This window comes from Capra hircus, chromosome 22, assembly GCF_001704415.2.
Source record: "Capra hircus breed San Clemente chromosome 22, ASM170441v1, whole genome shotgun sequence".
Lineage (NCBI taxonomy): Eukaryota > Metazoa > Chordata > Mammalia > Artiodactyla > Bovidae > Capra > Capra hircus.
The window spans coordinates 30,008,357-30,027,026 of record NC_030829.1 but is presented as its reverse complement, the minus strand read 5'-3'; the positions used below and the strand labels follow the sequence as shown (position 1 = coordinate 30,027,026).

The 18,670-nt window shown below is 39.6% G+C and overlaps 1 protein-coding gene across 7 annotated transcripts in view; it reads right to left on the bottom strand.

Annotated features, from left to right (window-relative positions):
- The window catches only part of FOXP1 (forkhead box P1), a 624,629-nt gene that overhangs the window by 577,486 nt on the left and 28,473 nt on the right, over positions 1–18,670 (bottom strand). The window contains exon 1 of one of the 7 annotated variants that reach the window (XM_018066799.1): positions 11,392–11,412. The exons of the other annotated variants lie outside the window; for them this stretch is intronic. The gene's annotated coding sequence lies outside the window, so the exon portion shown is untranslated. Of the gene's footprint in view, positions 1–11,391; positions 11,413–18,670 lie in introns of those variants that run through there. 7 annotated transcript variants of the gene reach the window in all.

Below are 18,670 nucleotides of genomic sequence, written 5' to 3'. Positions count from 1 at the left end.
AGTGGAGGTGATGGAATTCCAGCAAAGCTATTTAAAATCCTATCAGCAGATGAATGGATAAGAAAGCTGTGGTACATATACACAATGGAGTATTACTCAGCCATTGAAAAGAATACATTTGAATCAGTTCTAATGAGGTGGATGAAACTGGAACCTATTATACAGAATGAAGTAAGCCAGAAAGAAAAACACCAATACAGTACACTAATGCATATATATGGAATTTAGAAAGATGGTAACAATAACCCTGTATATGAGACAGCAAAAGAGACACAGATGTATAGAACAGTCTTTTGGACTCTGTGGGAGAGGGAGAGGGTGGGATGATTTGGGAGAATGGCACTGAAACATGTATAATATCATATATGAAATGAATCGCCAGTCCAGATTCTATGCATGATACTGGATGCTTGGGGCTGGTGCACTGGGACAACCCAGAGGGATGGTACGGGGAGGGAGGAGGGAGGGGGGGTTCAGGATGGGGAACACATGTGTACCTGTGGCGGATTCATGTTGATGTATGGCAAAACCAATACAATATTGTAAAGTAATTAACCTCCAATTAAAATAAATACATTTATATTAAAAATTATAATAAAATAAAATCCTAAAACTTGATGCTATCAAAGTGCTGCACTCAATATATCAGCAAATTTGGAAAATCCAGCAGTAGCCACAGGACTGGAAAATGTCACTCCTCATCCCAATTTCCAAGAAGGGTAGCACTGAAGAATGTTCAAATCACTGGACAATTGCACTCATACCCCATGCTAATAAGGTTATGCTCAAAATCCTCCAAGACAGGCTTCAGCACTACGTGAACCAAGAATTTCCAGATGTTCAAGCTGGGTTTAGAAAAGACAGAGGAACCAAAGATCAAACTGCCAACATTCATTGGATCACAGAGAAAGCAAGGGAAATCCATTAAAGCATTTACCTCTGCTTATTGACTACACTTAAGCCTTTGACTGTGTGGATCATAATAAACTGTAGCAAACTCTTAAAGAGATGAGAATATCAGACCATATTACCTGTCTCCTGAGAAACCTGTATGCGCGTCAAGAAGTAACAGAATGTGTATGGAACTGACTGGTTCAGGATGAGGAGGAGTAAGACAAAGCTGTTTATTATCACCCTGTTTAACTTATACACAGAGCACATCATGCGAAACACCGAGCTGGACAAGTTACAAGCTGGAATCAAAATTGCCGAGGAAATATCAATAACTTTAGATATGCAGATGATACCGGTCTAATGGCAGAAAGTAAAGACGAACTAAAGAGCTTCTTGATGAGGGTGAAAGGGGAGAGTTAAAAGGCTGGCTTAAAACACAGTATTAAAGAAACCAAGACCATGGCATCCAGTCCCATCACTTAACAGCAAATAGAAGGGGCAAAGGTAGAAGCAGGGGCAAATGTCCTCCTCTTAGGCTCTAAAATCACTGCAGATGGTGACTGCCGCCATGAAATTAGAAAGCGACTGCTTCCTAGCAGGAAAGCTATGACAAACCTAGACAGTGTGTTAAAAAACAAAGACCTTACTTCTCCACAAAAGGTCCGTATACTCAAGGCTATGGTCTTTCCAGTAGTCATGTATGGACATGAGAGCTGGACAATAAATAAGGCAGAGCACTGAAGAACGGATGCTTTTGAACTGTGGTGTTGGAGAAGACTCTTGAGAGTCCTTTGGACTGCAAGGAGATCAAACCAAGTCAATTCTAAAGGAGATCAACCCTGAATATTCTTTGGAAGGACTGATGATGAATCTGAAGCTCCAATACTATGACTACCTGAAGAGGTGACTCATTGGGAAAGACCCTGATACTGGGAAAGATTGAAGACAGAAGGAGAAGAGGGCAACAGAGGATGAGATGGTTGGATAGCATCACCAGTTCAGTGGACAGGAGCTTGGGAAAACTCCAGGAGATGGTGAGGGACAGGGGAAGCCTGGGGTGCTGCAATACATGGGGTCACAAAGAGTCGGATACGACTTGGGTGACTAAACAACAACTGGGGACTGATGATGTTGAATATCTTTCCGTGTGCCTGCACCATTTGTTTATCTTCTTTGGAGGAATGTCTGTAGAGATCTTTTGCACATTTTTTAATTGAGTTGTCTTTTTAGTGTTGAGCTGTGAGAGTTCTTTATATATACACTGAACACTACTCTTGTACCAGGTATATGATTTGTAAATACTGTCTCTCATGCTTTGGGCTATCTTTTTACAGTCTTGACAGTATACTTTGAAGCACAAAAGCTTTTAATTTTGATGAAGTCCAATTTATCTATTTTTTGTCTTTTGTTGCTTGTGCTCTGGTGTAATATCTAAAAAACTACTGCCTAATCCAAGATCATAAAGATTTATGAGTTCTGCAAAGAGTCTTATACACTGAGATTTCACATTAAGTTTTTGATACATATGCTGTGATACAAAGATTCACCTTCAATCTTCGGGGCAGAGCTATCCTGTTATCCCTGTACCATTTGTTGGAAAGACTATTCTCACTCTGTCCCCACTGAACTGGTTTGGCACCCTGCTGAAAATCAAGTCTATAAGCTTAAGGGCTGATTTCTGAACTCCCAATTCTATTCCACTGATCTGGATGTCTAACTCTGTTCTGGTACCACACTTCCTTAATTAGTATAGCTATGTGTGTGTGTGTGTGTGTGTGTGTGTGTGTGTGCGCGCGTGTGTGTGTGTGTGTGGTGTGTGTGTGTGTGTGCGTGCTCAGTCCGTCAGTGTTCAACTCTTTGTGACCCCATGGACTGTAGCCCTCCAGGCACCATGGAATTTTCCAGGGAAGAATACTGGAGTAAGTTGTCATTCCCTACTCCAGCGGATCTTCCCAAGCCAGGGATCAAACCCGTGACTCTTGCGTCTCTTGCAGAGAAGCCCTAGTGTGGTTTTGTAGTAGGTTTTAAAAATAAGAAGGGTGAGGCTTCAAACTTTGCTCTTTTGCCAAAGGGTCTTGGCTATTCTGAATAATATGCATATCTATATGACATATATAGGATCACACTGCCAATTTCTGCCAAAAAATAAAGACATCTAGAAGTTGGACACGGATTGCCTTGAATGTGTAGAGTGACTGAGGGAGAGCCGCAATCACAACAATACTTAAGTCTTCCAGTCTGTGAACACAGGCTATCTTTCCATTTATTTACTTAGGTCTTTTTTTCATTTCTTTCAACAATGTTTTACAGTTTCAGAGTATAAATTCTGTACCTCTTTAATGAAGTTTATAGGCATCCCTCAGTTTATCTTGCTTTGCTTTATTGTGTCTTTTACAAATTAAAGGTCTGTGGCAACCCTGCATTAAGCAAACTGATCAACACCATTTTTCCAACAGCACTTGCTCACTTTCTGGTCATTTTCACAGTATTTCAAGCTTTTTCATTATTGGTATGTTGTTACGGTGATGGGTGATCAGTAACCTTTGATGTTACTAATACAATTGTTTCAGGGCACCACAAACCACTTCCACATAAGACAGTGAACTTAACTGATAAATGGTGTGTGTGCTATGACAACTCCAGTGACCCACTCTTCCCCTGACTCTCCCTCCTCCTCAGGCCTCCCTATACCCTGAGACACGACAATATTGAAATGAGGCCAATTAATAACCTGACAACGGCCTCTTCATGTTCAACTGAGAAGAGGAGTCAGTGAATGCTCCAAACTTCATTGTTGTCTTGTTTAAGAAACTGCCACAGCCACCCTAACATTCAGTAACGATCACCCTAATCAGTCAGCAGCCATCAACAGTGAGACAAGACCTTCCACTAACAAAAAGATTGTAACTCAATGAAGACGCAGATGATGGTTAGCATTTTTTTAATCAATAATAAATTTTAAAATAAAGATATATACTTTTTTTATACATAATGCCAAGGTACACTTAACAAACTATAGTACAGTATAATCGTAACTTCTGTGCCCATTTGGAAAATGGAATACTCCTGAGGACCGTTTTACGGCAAGGGTTGCTTTGTTGCTGCGGTCTGGCACCAAACCTGTGCTGTCTCTAAAGTCTGCCTCTATTACTAAGTAAGTTTTTCGATGCTAAAGTAAACAGGATTATTTGAAATTTTTTGATTTAGTATAAAATTTAACTTGGAGCTGCAGAAAATTCATAGGTAAGTGCACAAGAAACAACAAAAGCTTAAGAGTAACAAAAATAAAACTGAAGCTGGACTTCAAGGAGATACAGTGTGTCAGGATTCATGCCAGCCTCCAAGATCCTGGAGCACAGAAACAGTCTCTGTCTTGCTCTCCATGTACACTGAGCACATAGCTGGCACTCAAGAAACACCTGAATGAAGTTCTTAACACTAATGGAAAGCATCTACTCTATTTTCTATTCTAGACAATAAATATGCCCTTAAACACTAGCTTATTCAAGCCATAGATTAGTTCCAATGGTATGGATTACAGCTGTTACTATCATGAGAAACATATTCACAGACAAGAGAACAAGTTTGGTGAAAACTCCCCTCCTCCCAGCCATTGAGCAAACTCCCCTTTAGTTTTTTCAGCTGAGAAGTTGAAGAAAACATCACTAAACAGCAAGGAGAATAGGGTAAAAAGTAGAGGCAGCACTGAGCACTGGTCCTCTGGACAGTGATGTGAAGGATGCATAATGATGCCCAAAGGCAAAGTAAGTCAGGGTGCCGGAGGCGTGAAAGAGAGTGCAGAGAGGGAGAAAGGGGAGGCGGGAAGCAGGAGAAGCCTGAGGCTAAAAATGGCATCTAACCAAAACAAAAAAACTACAGTTTCCATGGGTACACAAAATAACCTCGAAGAGCCAAAGCAATCTTGAAAACGAAAAATGGAGCTGGAGGAATCAGGCTCCCTAACTTCAGACTGTATTACAAAGCTACAGTAATCAGGACAGGATGGCACCGGCAGAAAAACAGACCTGCAGATCAATGGAACAGGACAGAAACCCCCGAGAGAAACCCACGCAACTATGGGCAGCTTATCTTTGACAAAGGAGGCAAGATTATCTTTGACAATGGAGAAAAGGCAGTCTCTTCAAAAAATGGTGCTGGGGAAACTAGACAGCTGTAAGTAAAAGAATGAAATCAGAACACTTGCTACCACCATACAAAAAAATAAATTCAAAATGGATTAAAGACTTAACTATAAGGCCAGACACTATCAAACTCTTAAGAGAAAAACACAGGCAGAATACTCTTGGACATAATCGCAGCAAGATCCTTTTTCACTCCCCTCCTAGAGTAATGAAAATATCCCTGCTATAACAGTGGATAATCAATTTAAATAAAATTTCACTAAGGAAAGCATACTGTGTGCTGTGCTGGCAATGCTAAGTATACGTATGTCATCTCATTAACTTCTTAGGACGATTCTCAGGCAAGTACTATTGTTCTCATTGTTGCAGGCAAGAGAAAACAGAGACCCAGAGGTGTTAGGATAACTGACCCAAGGCTTCATATTTTACAAAGGCCATAGCTAGTTTTTAAACCTATGTCACGTGAGTACAAAATGTAGACACTACGCAAGGTGTGTAAACAGACCCTGTACATACCGCACATACTTAAGAGTGTAGCAAGTATCTGATACCCTGATACAGTTATTAACTTGAAGATCTTCATACTATTAATAGTTATGAATTTGATTCCAAACAGAAATCAAAGTTCAGAAGGAGACAACTGTCCTTAATCATTTTAGGCCAGCAAGGCATATGAACCACATAACAAAAAGCTCACCAATATTTTACCATGAAAGGCACACATATTATGAAGCCTGAGATTGTGCTGTTTCCTGCAGCCATTGGGGGAATGCTGGGTTTGAGTCCTGGATATGTCTCAGGCCAGATATGTAACTCTGGGAATGTCCTTTGTCTTAGCAAACTACCCTGTCTCATCTACAAGGCCATTGCCCAGCCTATCATTCTACCAATTCATGCTTCTTCTAAGCTTTTAATCATTAGGTAATCAACTTTAATTGCATGCATATTTACATGTTTATCAAACCCATTGGGCAATTACAGGTCTCAGCCCAGGGTAAGTGGGAAGAAGTTTATTTGGGCACATTTAAAAGTACCCTTGATCAGAAAACCATTTCTTAAGAAAAGAAAATAAGATGGGTTCAGGGGTTGGGTGGGTGGGTGGCGAGATTTGCTCTGATAAAGTGCATCATAAGCCCTTCCTCCCCTGGCTGGTCCATATTCTAAATCATTTCCTTGCTTTCACATAGTAAATTTTCTGCTAGATGTCTAGATATGCTGGAGATCAGGTTACAGTGTGAAGGACGAAAGATAAAAACAATCTGCATACTTCCATCTGGCTCTTCAGAACAAAGTCTAGAGACTTGAAATGTGAGGAGAGAAGCATGCTTCTCTAGCTGCACAGCAGATACGGCAAAATGTCACGGAAACAAATCTTTCAAGAGAATCAGAGATGCTGGAATGTGTAATTAACCAAAATTTACTGAGAGCATTTAAAAAAAAAATAAGACCTGGGTACAAAACACAATGTTGCCCCTATTACAACTGGATGACAGTTGAGAACAGACAAACGTATTAGAAAACCCATCCTTGCATCCTTATTGTCGTCAAATAACTCTTAAAAAAAAAACAAACTACCAAACTTCTCTCTATATATTTATTAACACAGTCTTGCCTAGTTTTTAGGACTCAAAAGTCAACATTCAAGGCTTGACTCGTGTCAAACTATTCCTAAGCCACATGGCACAGGGCCACGCAAGACGGATTTTCAATATGAAACAAACCAGAAGGTCCAATACAAACACGGGCTTTCCAATATATAAAATTTAAGAAAAGCCAGGGTCTGTGCAGAAAACATTAAACTGGTTTATATATCAAAATCATGAGGTTTTAGCAGAAATGTAGCTTTAAAATAATTTACAAAATGGCTCAACGATGAACATTTTCCTCCACGAAAAAACAACACCCTTAATGTTTTTCATATGGCACATAAATTTTACAATACCTGCAGGAATATTTTCATAGGTTACACCAACACCATAGGTCTTTTTAGCTCTTAAGCATATTACGATTCTTGCCTTTTTATAGCATTTTTGTTGTTGTTTGCACCCAATGTAATAAGCTTTTGAGAACAAGACACAAACCACAATAAAAAGGGGGGAAAAAAAGGACTGCCCTTTGTAGCTGCAACTTTCATGAGGGGGTGGGGATGGGGGAAGAGAGGGCTTCAAACCCAGTTTTTATAGCTGCTATCTTGATGCAATTAGTGTAAAATAATTGTCTGCACAGGCCAAAGAAGAGGCTAAGTTGAGGCACTTGAATGCCTTCCCGAAAATGATTTCCCTGCCTCTCCCTTCAGCCTGCTGCAACAGATGTTGGCTGTTAAGCCGCGCAGACGACACAGTTCATGACTCTTCTAAGACGGCTGTGTGCCACATCTGCAGTTGATGAAATGGAGAGCAGAAGTGTGGCAGACACACAGAGGAGAGTGTGAGCGAGGCAGGCAGGCGCAGGCTGGGCCCGAGGAACTGTCTTGAAGACTGGCCTAAAAATAGACACGCGCTCACACTCCTCCACCCTCCGCATCCAACCTCATAAAACCGGCCCGCCTGTCCTATTATGGAGTCAGCCTATGGCAGACACTTCCTGCGTCCAAGTCGGGCGGTGGATACCGCGAGAGCGGCGAGGCGGGAGTGGAGGGAAGCAGGCTGTGCAGCATCCTCAAACTGCAGCTTCGCTCTCCGAGCCTCGGTAGGACTGGGATGTGGTCCAAGTTCAGCTGGGCCCCCAGAGAAAGGCAATGCTTGTGTTTAGCCCGCACAATACTGACATAACATTAACAGATTTACATATGCAAAACTGTGAAGCAACAGGCATTCCCCCTCAATTGACCCACAGCTTGTAGTGTCTGCCGAGTTATTCCCCGCTTCGGCTCTGTAACCAAGTGGGCGGCATGCGAATACCATCTGGGTACCACTTATTGAAAACTGGCAGTCGTTCTGTAATAGGCAAGCTGGCAATAAGAGGGAAGGGAATAAATTGCATCATTTAGTTAACATCCACTTGCTCTGCGGCTGTTAAAAACCCATGACTGAATAATAATTTGGTTATTTCTTTTGCCAGAAACTGCCGTCAGCCAAATCGTACTACGCATGCTTGCAGAAGTCGACTTGCAAAATTTCCACTTGAAAAGGGATTGAGGAAGATCAGGGCGAAATGGGCACCTAGCTCTGGTTGGGAACAGCAGTGACTCCGGGTGCATGGTATCTCTATGTCTTTCAAGTGTCCTCGTCACCCTAACCATGGTCAACACCAAGCCCTGGTCAGCCACCAGCCACGCTGAGCCACAGAACCAGGCTGCGATGTGCAACAGTGCCCCTAAGAGGCGCAGACTCGAGGGCGTGTGTGACAACTGACAGCTACATGGCGCAGATGTGGCTGGGCAAGTCTTGTCTGGACAGACATCCCCTAGCCTCTGCCTGGAAACAAAGTGGGCGAGCAGGCTCACAGGAAACCTGAGTGCTACCTGCCCAGGTCCCCTAACTCTATGCCTGGAGCAGGCAGGTGGCACGCTTCTTTCTGGTTTACTCAACTTCCAATATGACTAACAAAGAAAATGCCAGAACCCCCTTAGACAGCAACATAAAGGTAGATGTCATCTTCAGGAAAAGTCCATGTGTCTGAAATGGTTCTCTTTTGAATGCATTTGTAAAGATGTGAAATCTTATTTACTACATACTGTGTGTGCATGTGTGTGCATATATATTCACACATACATATATACACACACACACATACATATTACTTTTTAAAAGTCTGTTAGACAAATCAGGACTGAAATATGCCAAAAAGACTAATGCTATGGCATTTTCTTAAACTTTATTTTAAACTTCATATCTTTTAATTATTGGTATCTTTACTAACGGCTACGGCATTGGTCACTTACACATAGTTAAGCCTTAATTTTCCTCAGAGACTTCAAAAAGGAAAAGACACAAAAAACTAAAAGAAATAAAAAATACATCTGTAGCTTTTAAAAATTTCTATAGCACTGGTCACTTACACATATTTCAGCCTTGATTTTCCTCAAAGACACAGAAAATGAAAGGAAGGAAACAGAAACAAATGGGGAAATTGGGTCAAAAAAGAGAATAAAGCAGGGAAGAAAAGATAAGGAAGTGAAGTAGTACAAGTGAACAGTTTGTCCAATCAAATAAAAAAAGAAAAAGGAAAGCCTTTGCCCTGATGTTAATGGCAAAAATACATGTTTACAAAATCCAAACCCGAAGCTTTCCTTACTCCTGCATTTGAAAGGAAAATGCTAAACAATCTTTCAAAGCCCCAAACAAATTAAAGACCACTTGATTTTATAAGTGGGGTGGTCCTTGTGAAAATAACACAGTCGGCTGTTTGTACATTAAAACGGGCAGAATACGATCACCAAGGCAGGGGAGAGAAAAAGAAGCAGGACTAAATTGTTACGTATTTTATAAACCACAACATTTGTAAGTCACCACATGTTTAAGTGAAACTTGAGTCATAGTTATTTTCAAGGGAATGACGAGAGACAAGAAAGGTAATAGTTTTTCCCTCCCAGATTCAGCTTACTGTTGTAACCTTACTTGCTCTAAACACCTTACAAAGCAAAGACTAAGTCACTTGTATATCTAAAGATATCAAAGATGTTAGGATTACAAAGCCATAGGCTGAATTTGCTCCTTGAAAGGATGAGAAAGAAAATGATTATCTCCAAGTCACTGAGCTTATAATCAGTTTGCTAAAAAGAAGCAAAATAGTGATTTTATTCACACACACGCACAGGTGCACACAGGAACAAACACATCTCCTTGCCCCAATCCAAATCAGCAAGCAGTCATGGAGATACCACTGACCGGAAAGTCAGGAGAACTGGTTTCCACCAGAGCTCTGTCGCTTTCTAGCTGTGTGACCTTGGGCAGGTCCCCATCTCTCTGGACCTCATTTTCTTAGAAAGTACTGATGTGTAACAAGGACAGGGTTAGAATTCCCTAAATCTAGGCCAAATAATGGTTTTCCTAACAGCTCTTCATTGCATATTCATCATTACAAAATGTGAATCCTTCCTATGAAAATAAATGAATCCAAGTTCTACAGGATTTCAAAATTACTCTCATTTTACTTTGCAAATTACACTTAGGGTAAATATTGCTGGGGTTTTTGTTTGTTTTTAAAAATACACATGTTGAAGGACTGAACTGCCTTAAACAAATATTTATCTTCCAAAACATTATATATTCCTCAGCGTTTGTTTAAAATACAAAATGTTTCCAGTAACAGGAAGATTTCTATTTAATATGCAATTTCTTAATAAATTAAATATAATAGAAAGTTAACTTACCCAGCACATCATTCTGGAAATAGGTAGGAATCAAGAGTTAAAAATCTAAGGAAATTACAATACAACAGTGGTTTGGTCCAAGGTAAGATTTTTATAAAATAGTGCATGCCCAGGAAACTTATTTTTAAGCTACTGACAAGTCCACTGTCAATGCAGCATATTTAAATGTAACCATTCTCTTTATTGATTTCCACCACCGTACTTCTCCTAAGCTCTTCTACCAATGAACCACGGCAGTTTTCCCTAAAAAGCTTAAAAAGGTGCATATGTCCTGGCCAAAGTCCAAAAGCCCAGGCACCATCAGCACTTTCCAGTTAACCCTAATCAACTCTATTGTCTTTGAGAAGTGGAGACAATGAAACTGACCTCTGGGCAGTGACCTGCTGTGTGTGAGCATTTCCCCAGGAGCAGTTATGGACTGGTGCTAATCCACAAGGGACCTTGCATAACAACCTCCCCCCCTCAGACACCCAAGTGCAGCCGCTCACAAGGCTCACAAGCCAGCTGGCGAGAGTTAGCCGTCAGTGGCCAGGAAAGAGAGTGAAGGTAACTGGTCCATGAGACACAGGAATTCCCACTTTGGCCTCATTAGCAAGAGGACTCAGCCGCCAAGACTAAAGTTAACGTTAGCCGAATACACCTGGCTAATCTTGTAAAGAATGAAGATTTGCTCACTAACTCAGCTTAGAAAGGTGTGACCTACAGAACTGGAGAGCTGTTTTTAGGTCCTCAACGGCACTAATTTTGCGATCCAGTTACAAATTCCACGTAGTCCTTCACGTCTCTTTAAAGAGACTTTCGAGGTTGGATAGTGAGCCTTCTGTCATATCTCACACACACCCCACTTCCATGATATAAGCCCTCAACACTGAGTCTCTCCAGAAAACACACACACACACACACAACCCCACTTCATGATATAAACCCTCAATGTTGAGTCTCCAGAAAATACACACACACACCACTTTCATGATATAAGTCCTCAACATTGAGTCCATCCAGAAAAAGGAAAGGTATCCTTCCAGCCTAGGTGTAAGTTACCTGACATCCACCTGCTATTGCTGAGAAACCTCAAGGCAGTGAAGTGCACCCCCAAAGCCTCATGGAATGAAGGCCAAGGCCACTCCCTGCTCTCACAGGGCAGACAGGCTCCTCTGCTTACGGCCAAGAGGCTCCTGGACAGCACCAGGAAGAGCCCAGCGTCTGCGGCCCGCTCTTCAAGAGACTGACGGGGACTCAGGTACCAGAGGGGCCAGCAGGGTGCTTCCCTCTTATGCTTCAGCTGATTCAAAAGCTTCAGGACCCATCTTCATTAGGAACTCAAGGAAAGAAGGAAGAAAGGGAAGAAGAAAAGAAGGAAGACATGGAAAGATGCAGAGAGAGAGAAAGAGAGAGGGAGCATGGCTCTGTCTCGGGGAGAAAGAGAAGGAGAGGAGGGGGAAGGAAGGAAATCTCTCGCTGGGAGACAAAACAATTCGCAAAATGTAGAAATAAATACTCATGGCTGAATTCCAACCCAACTGGTTCAGTGTGAGGAAATAAACCATTATCAAAGGCAAAAAGGTTCAAGGGGAATTGAATATATCTCAGCTTCACATAAACTAAAAATCACAAGTTGCTACAACCATTTGGATTACGCAATGCAGCTCTCTCCAGCAGTCTAGGTTTTTAACCCCATCCCCCTGCATTCTGACACTGTTAAGATTTCAGAATGGAACCAGAGCAGCCATCAATGGCCAGCTCAAAGCACACAAGGCTCAGGGCTGGAGAGCAGGCTTGTGGAAACCCAAAGAAAATGCTCTTTATTTGAGGAAAGAAGAGCCTGGCAGGTAGACAAACATTTCAGGCTTTATTCAGGTGTATGGCTGAGGTGGGGTGAGGGTGAGGCCCCGGGGCCTGTGTTCCTGTGCACCCAGATCAACATCCTTTTCTTTAAATGGCTCTGAAAGCCACAGAGGAAGTCCAGTTACCCAGCAAGGGCCACTCAGAGACACCACTAAGGGGCAACAGATATATTTTCTTCCTTTTGTCATGTCAAAAGGCAAGCTGCTGCTCTTACAGCATGAGGCAGATGAATACGGATTAAATATTAAAACAGTAAGTTATTGTGGAGAATTATTATTTCTGACACAATTACCCAACACCCTCTGCAACCGAACACCTGGCTGGCTGCTTATCAGTAGCACATGAAGTCTTCCAGCGCTTCCAGCAAGGTCCAGAGAGACAACGGTCAGCGGCTGGACATTTCAATCCTTGGCTGGTCATCATCACCTCCCATATTTACAAGCTCTTTGGCAACACACATTTGAGACCCTGTTGCAGACATCTTTGTTAGCTGGAAGAAAAGATCTAAGGTTTCCTCCTCAAATCAGAAAAGGCCTCTTCAACCTAATCGACTTATCCAGTCCCCAGTGAGGGGCTAGCACAAATAGCCAATTTCGTAAGAGGCCAAAGGGTGGTTTGGAAAAGCGAACAGGGACAGAAGATGAGGCAACCCCTAGGTTCCTTTTCTGCTGGGGCCTCTCAGCGCAGCTCCAGCCTTTGTTTGGAAGAGATCTGAATTCCAGCGCGGAGGGCACACCCGTGGGTAAACACACACTGGAAAATGTGAGTGACACGCAGATTATTTTAGACGACTGATCACCACAAGTGTGCACGTTTAAAAAGAAAATTAGCCCTATTAAGTTAAAGGCTCATGTGAGTGCAGGTTAAGTAAGCAATGAGAGCAAGATCTCACCTCTAGTTTAATACATGCACATACACACACACACACACTTCCTACACACCGGAAGTTTTCTTTTTAAGACATAAAATTATTTTCCTCCCCAAGAGCATCACAAAAGTTAACAGGCTATAGTAAATCAACAAAGGTACTGCCCCTCTCCTCCAGTTCTCTTTTTCATTTATTCCTGCCTCTATATTCCCTGCTGCCCTCAAACTAGACTTTGGCCTCTACTGGTCCATAAGAAATGAGACAAAAGACAATCAAAACAAAAAGATAAAGCAAGTACTAATAATAATCACTCATATTTAACCAGCACTTGCTATGTAAAAATATTAATACTAGTGTTTAATTTGTATTACAGTGACTCATTCATCAGTACAAGAACACAATGAGATGAACCGTCCCATTTTACAGACTTAGAAACTAAAGCAAAATGTTTAAGTAACTTATCCAAGGTCACACAGCTAGTAAGTATCAGGGCTGGAATTCAAACCTAAGCAAGTTATGCACTGCACTATACTGCCTCAAAAATGTATTAACCAGAGAAGTTAATTTTTGACTTTTGAGCTGCTAAGGGTCCACAAGTTGGTTATGTATTGGATTTCCAAGGTTAATGTTAACTTAGTTAGCTTTATGCACTGACTTTATATATGATACAATGCAACTCATAATAACATACTAAGCCTCCACCACTTACAGTTAATAAGGGAAAAAATGACAAATTAAGTATCCTTCTCTCCCAGCTATTGTTTCTTCCATGGCAACCCCTCAGCACTAGCCTTTCATCTCATCTTTGACTTCTGTACTAACTGAATATGGATTTTTTAGATACTAAAATACCTATGTTTTAATAATCTATATCCAGAATATTTTATTTCACAGATGAGATACAATAATGGGAATGAAATTGCTTCTCATGTTTGACTCTTTTAGTCTGCAGATGAACTGAACCTTACTAACAGCTCTTTAAGATGAAAGAAATGGTAAATTATATTAAAGAACAACACTTCAGTTCCAAATTTGCACCCTGCATCCCCATGCTCTCTGGTAAACTTCTGAATATTTTGTGCTTCCTTGTATTTAGAACACACCTTTCAAAAGTTAGAAGTTAATTGTATATAAAAAGATTTTCGGGTGTGGAGGGAGCAAGGATGGACTGGGAGTTTGGGATTAGCAAATGCAAATTATTATATACAGAATGGATAAACAAGGTCCTACTTTATAGCACAGGGAACTCTATTCAATATCCTATGATAAAACATAATGGACAAGAATATGAAAAAGAACATATACACATATACCTATCACTGAATCATTTTGCTGAACAGCAGGAATTAACACAACATTGTAAATCAACTATACTTCAATGAATTTTTGAAAATAAATGTCTGCATGCCCACAGGACATGTGTGACTGCTAAAAGTATAAATGTTTTTCAAAGACAACTTTTATTTAAAAAACTACATTACCAATGTAATATACTTCCTCATGTAAGTTCGTTTTATAAAACCGTTTCAAATAACGGAGCATAAATAAATCAAAAGCAAGAGTGTCCCTCCCTCCCCATCTCTCTGCCAACTCTTAACATAGTTTATTCTCATAAATATTCACATCCTTAGTGCCACAAAGTGGGGAGGGGGATTGCACAACCTTAGCTCTCTCTAATCCTCATTACTTACCCCCAATCCCCTATGCCTCCCAAAGTAAAATTATTATGTATCACACAAGCTGGTAAAGAGCAAAAAGCCCTGAACAAGACCATCTGGGTTTGAAGCCTTCCACTCCACTTACTAGCTGCTGGACCTTGACCTAAGGTTGCATAACCTCTCTGGGTCTCAGTTTCCACATCTGTGAAGTGAGGATATCAGCAGCACTCACTTCACTAAGTCGTGGTAGACAGGTAAGTAAATTACCTGAACTAATACTGACAAAACAACTCAATAATGGCAGGCACAGAAGTTCTATCTGGTGTTTTTAACGTGTATTTTTAGAATATATTAATATTTGGTGAATAAAAAGTAAAAAAAAAAAAAAAGCCTCCACAGAAGCATGTGCCTAAAAGAGTTCAGGCAACCTAATTTATGAAAATAAGAAAACTATTAGGAAGAGAGGAAAATAGATTGATTCTGCTTCTATAAATCTACAAGTATCCCACAGATGGGTAGATAGGGTCCATTTTTATTAGGTTCCATATTGGATTTTAGGTTCGAATTACAAAGATTAGCCCCAGGTCAGCTTATACATTTGAAGACTAGGTAAAGAAGTGCATTTTTCTAGCTTTCTGTACCCACTGTATAGCTATCACTCCTTGGCATAGAGCTGAGATAAAAGCAGCAGGCCTGCTATGCAACTACAGACTCTGCATACCCCTGATACAGAATGTACTCTCCTTGCAGCTCCTCAAGAGACAAGATGAGCTGCCATTGCTGCTGTGTCTCCTCTCAGACTTTTGATCCTTGGATTCTTCTCAAGAGACAAATTATAGAACTGAAGACACCAAAGCTCATGCTCACTTCAAAAATATTACCAACAAACATGGGGAAAGCTGTTTTCTCTAATATTTATGCACTTCAGAATGAGATTCCGAGAAGGAGAATGCCTGAAATGGATAGTTTCAGTGTTGAGTTTGGCATACGTGTTCTAGCTTAAACTCTCAAAGGAGTAAACATAAATTTTTCCAAAGGAAACAACTGCTACAGCATAAAACTATCAGGCTCTATCCATAACAACATTCTATAAAACATCAAGTCATTTATAAAAGTGTGCTATAAAACAAAATGACATAAATTATAGTATATTTTTATTTGTTGATTCTGAATACAACAACGTATAACTATCTTTCCCCAAAAATACTACTGGGATTACTCAAATTCAAGGGTAGGACATAAAGAATTATTTTCCTCTTTGGTGAGTGATGTTTTCCTGGTCAAAAGAACACTTCAGAAGCTGAACAGAAACCAAAGTAATAACCATGGCAGTGACCTGAACAAAAAGATTATAGCCACAATTCATATGCATAATATTCCCAGGATCCTCAAGTTCTGGTTTAGATTCAACATATATATTCCTTAAATAAGAAACAAATATTCTATCTTTAGTTAGTTGTTTCGTTAAAAAATCAATTATAACTGTTTTGGGGTTTTTGTTTTGTTTTGTTTTTTGGGGGGAAGGGAATACGCAAAAATAGAGAAGGAATCATGGCTATGTATGTGTAGCTGATTATAAACTATGATGCAATGAAACTGCCCCTGACATAAAACCTTTAAATCTTTTGATCTCTACCATCAATGACATGGCTTCCAGTACAATTCAGATGGCAAGAATTCAAAGGATAGAATATACTATTAATGCACATCCCCTAAAGGGGGATATTATTATTTTCCATATTATTTAATCCTTTCAAAAGCATCACTTCTAAACCATTCCATCTCAGAAGGGTTTAAATACTCAGCATTTATTCTAACTCAGAAGCAGTATTCTACAGTACCTGTATTCATCCTTTACTGAATACCTGGCTCTCTGTGAAGAAGCCATGACGATAGAGAAATAAGACAAAGTCCTGCCCTGGAGAGAGTTAAGTCTACCCCAAAAGAGAATCATATAAAAAAAATCAACTATTACCACCACTATTATTGATCACTGTTCTGTACAGCAAAACTAGTGTAAAAAAAAATCAGGAAAAACAAATTTCGAAAAAGAAAGTAACGTTATCTATGAACTGTTCAATGTTCTGTTTTTTGAAATATAACAATAAATATTTTATTGAATATAGCAATAAAATATTTTTTGAAATATAACAATAAACTGTAATGAGAGTCCAATATAAATACAGAACTATTTATATACCAACAATAATCAGTAATATTATATGAAAAACTATGTTCTACCTTTCCAGGTACGGAAATGTAGCTGCAAGATTTTCATAAGAAACAAAAAGGAATACTTGGATAAAAAGATAATTAAATTTAAAGAACTATTTTCCTACATGGACAAAAAAGATGTTTATTCTTTTGAGACAACTTAGTTATTCTGAATTTCAATCAAAAAACATAAGAAAATTATTGCTAAAAATTTCAAAAGATAGTTTATAAAAACAAAAAAGCAAAAATAAAACTTTAAAGTGTAATTAGGATTATGAAACATTTAATACTAAGCATAAAGCCATATAATTGAGAAAGCATGGGGAGCAGTTCTCTCAGGGTTACTTGAGATGCTGCCTCCCAAACTTGAGGACGGGGGGGAACTAAACATTTCCATCAAATAACTCTCAACCCGCGTCTTAACCCATGGACAGAGAGGCTGCCGGGCGACAGTCATGGGGTTGCAAAAGAGTTGCACATGACTCAGCAACTAAAAACGACAACAACTCAACCTTTAGGGTGTGCATATTAAAAAACAAAACAGCATGGGATCAAGACAGAAGTAGAAAAAAATCAATAAAAATATAATAACATTGATAAGAGTTATAATATTAGCCACTATATGCCAAGTGTTTTTTATTTAGAATTAACAACTAATTTTTCATTCAAATCGATTCATTTATAATTAACAACACAAGCAGAATAATTTTCTTAATAGATATTCCTATACCTTCATGAGTTTCTTGTTTTTAACTCTCTTTAACCACATCACCAATAAATTAGGAAAAGTGCTGGTCCTAATGAGAGTATGCTCAGTCATGCTCAACTCTTTGTGATGACATGGGCTGTAGCCTGCCAGGCTCCTCTGTCCACAGAATCTCCCAGGCAAGAATACTAGAGTGGGTTGCCATTTCCTATTCCAAGGGACTTTCCTGACCCAGGGATTGAACCCATCTCTTTTGTGTCTCCTGCACTAGCTGGTGAATTCTTTACCAAGGAGCCACCTGGGAAGCTGGTTCTAACATTTTTTACTTATTTCATAATATTGCCTGCAATTTTCTTCAAAGCTGTACTTTATGATCAATAAATATGAATTTCTGATCTTTCGAATGTCAGTATCTCTGGTCCAGAATATTGACTGAGAAAACAGCCTCTCTACAGGCACTAACGTACCTGGTGTTGTTGTTGTTGTTTGGTCATTGTGTCCGACTCTTTCTTGACCCCTTGGACTACAGTCCACCAGGCTCCTCTGTCCTTAGCTACAGTAAATTCCATTAAATGGAGGATATTCTCAATATTAGGATTTTATATTGCAATGCGTAAATATTTTAGCCCACATATCTTACAAGTACATTTTATTAGTTCCATTCTGAGTACTTTCCTTTGACAAATATTTTTATAGAACAAAACTCATTAAATAAATAAATTTGGTTTCTGACTCCTGGAATGTGTGAGCAACAACAGATACTGTAAAATTACAAGCCTTACAAATTTCATTTACTTTCTGTATAGAATTCACATTATCTAATTTAAAGTAGAAGCACCATTTCCAGTCCATTTCGACTGGTGAACTATTAGAAAGTTACAGAATTTTAAAATTAAAACTTGTTTACTTTTTGAGCTCTCATTATTTAATTTTTTCAGTTATTCCCTTGCATTTGTAGGGTAAGGATTATAATGTTTCATTTGTAATATTTTTCACCAACAACTGTAATTTGCTAAAATTTCCTAAAAA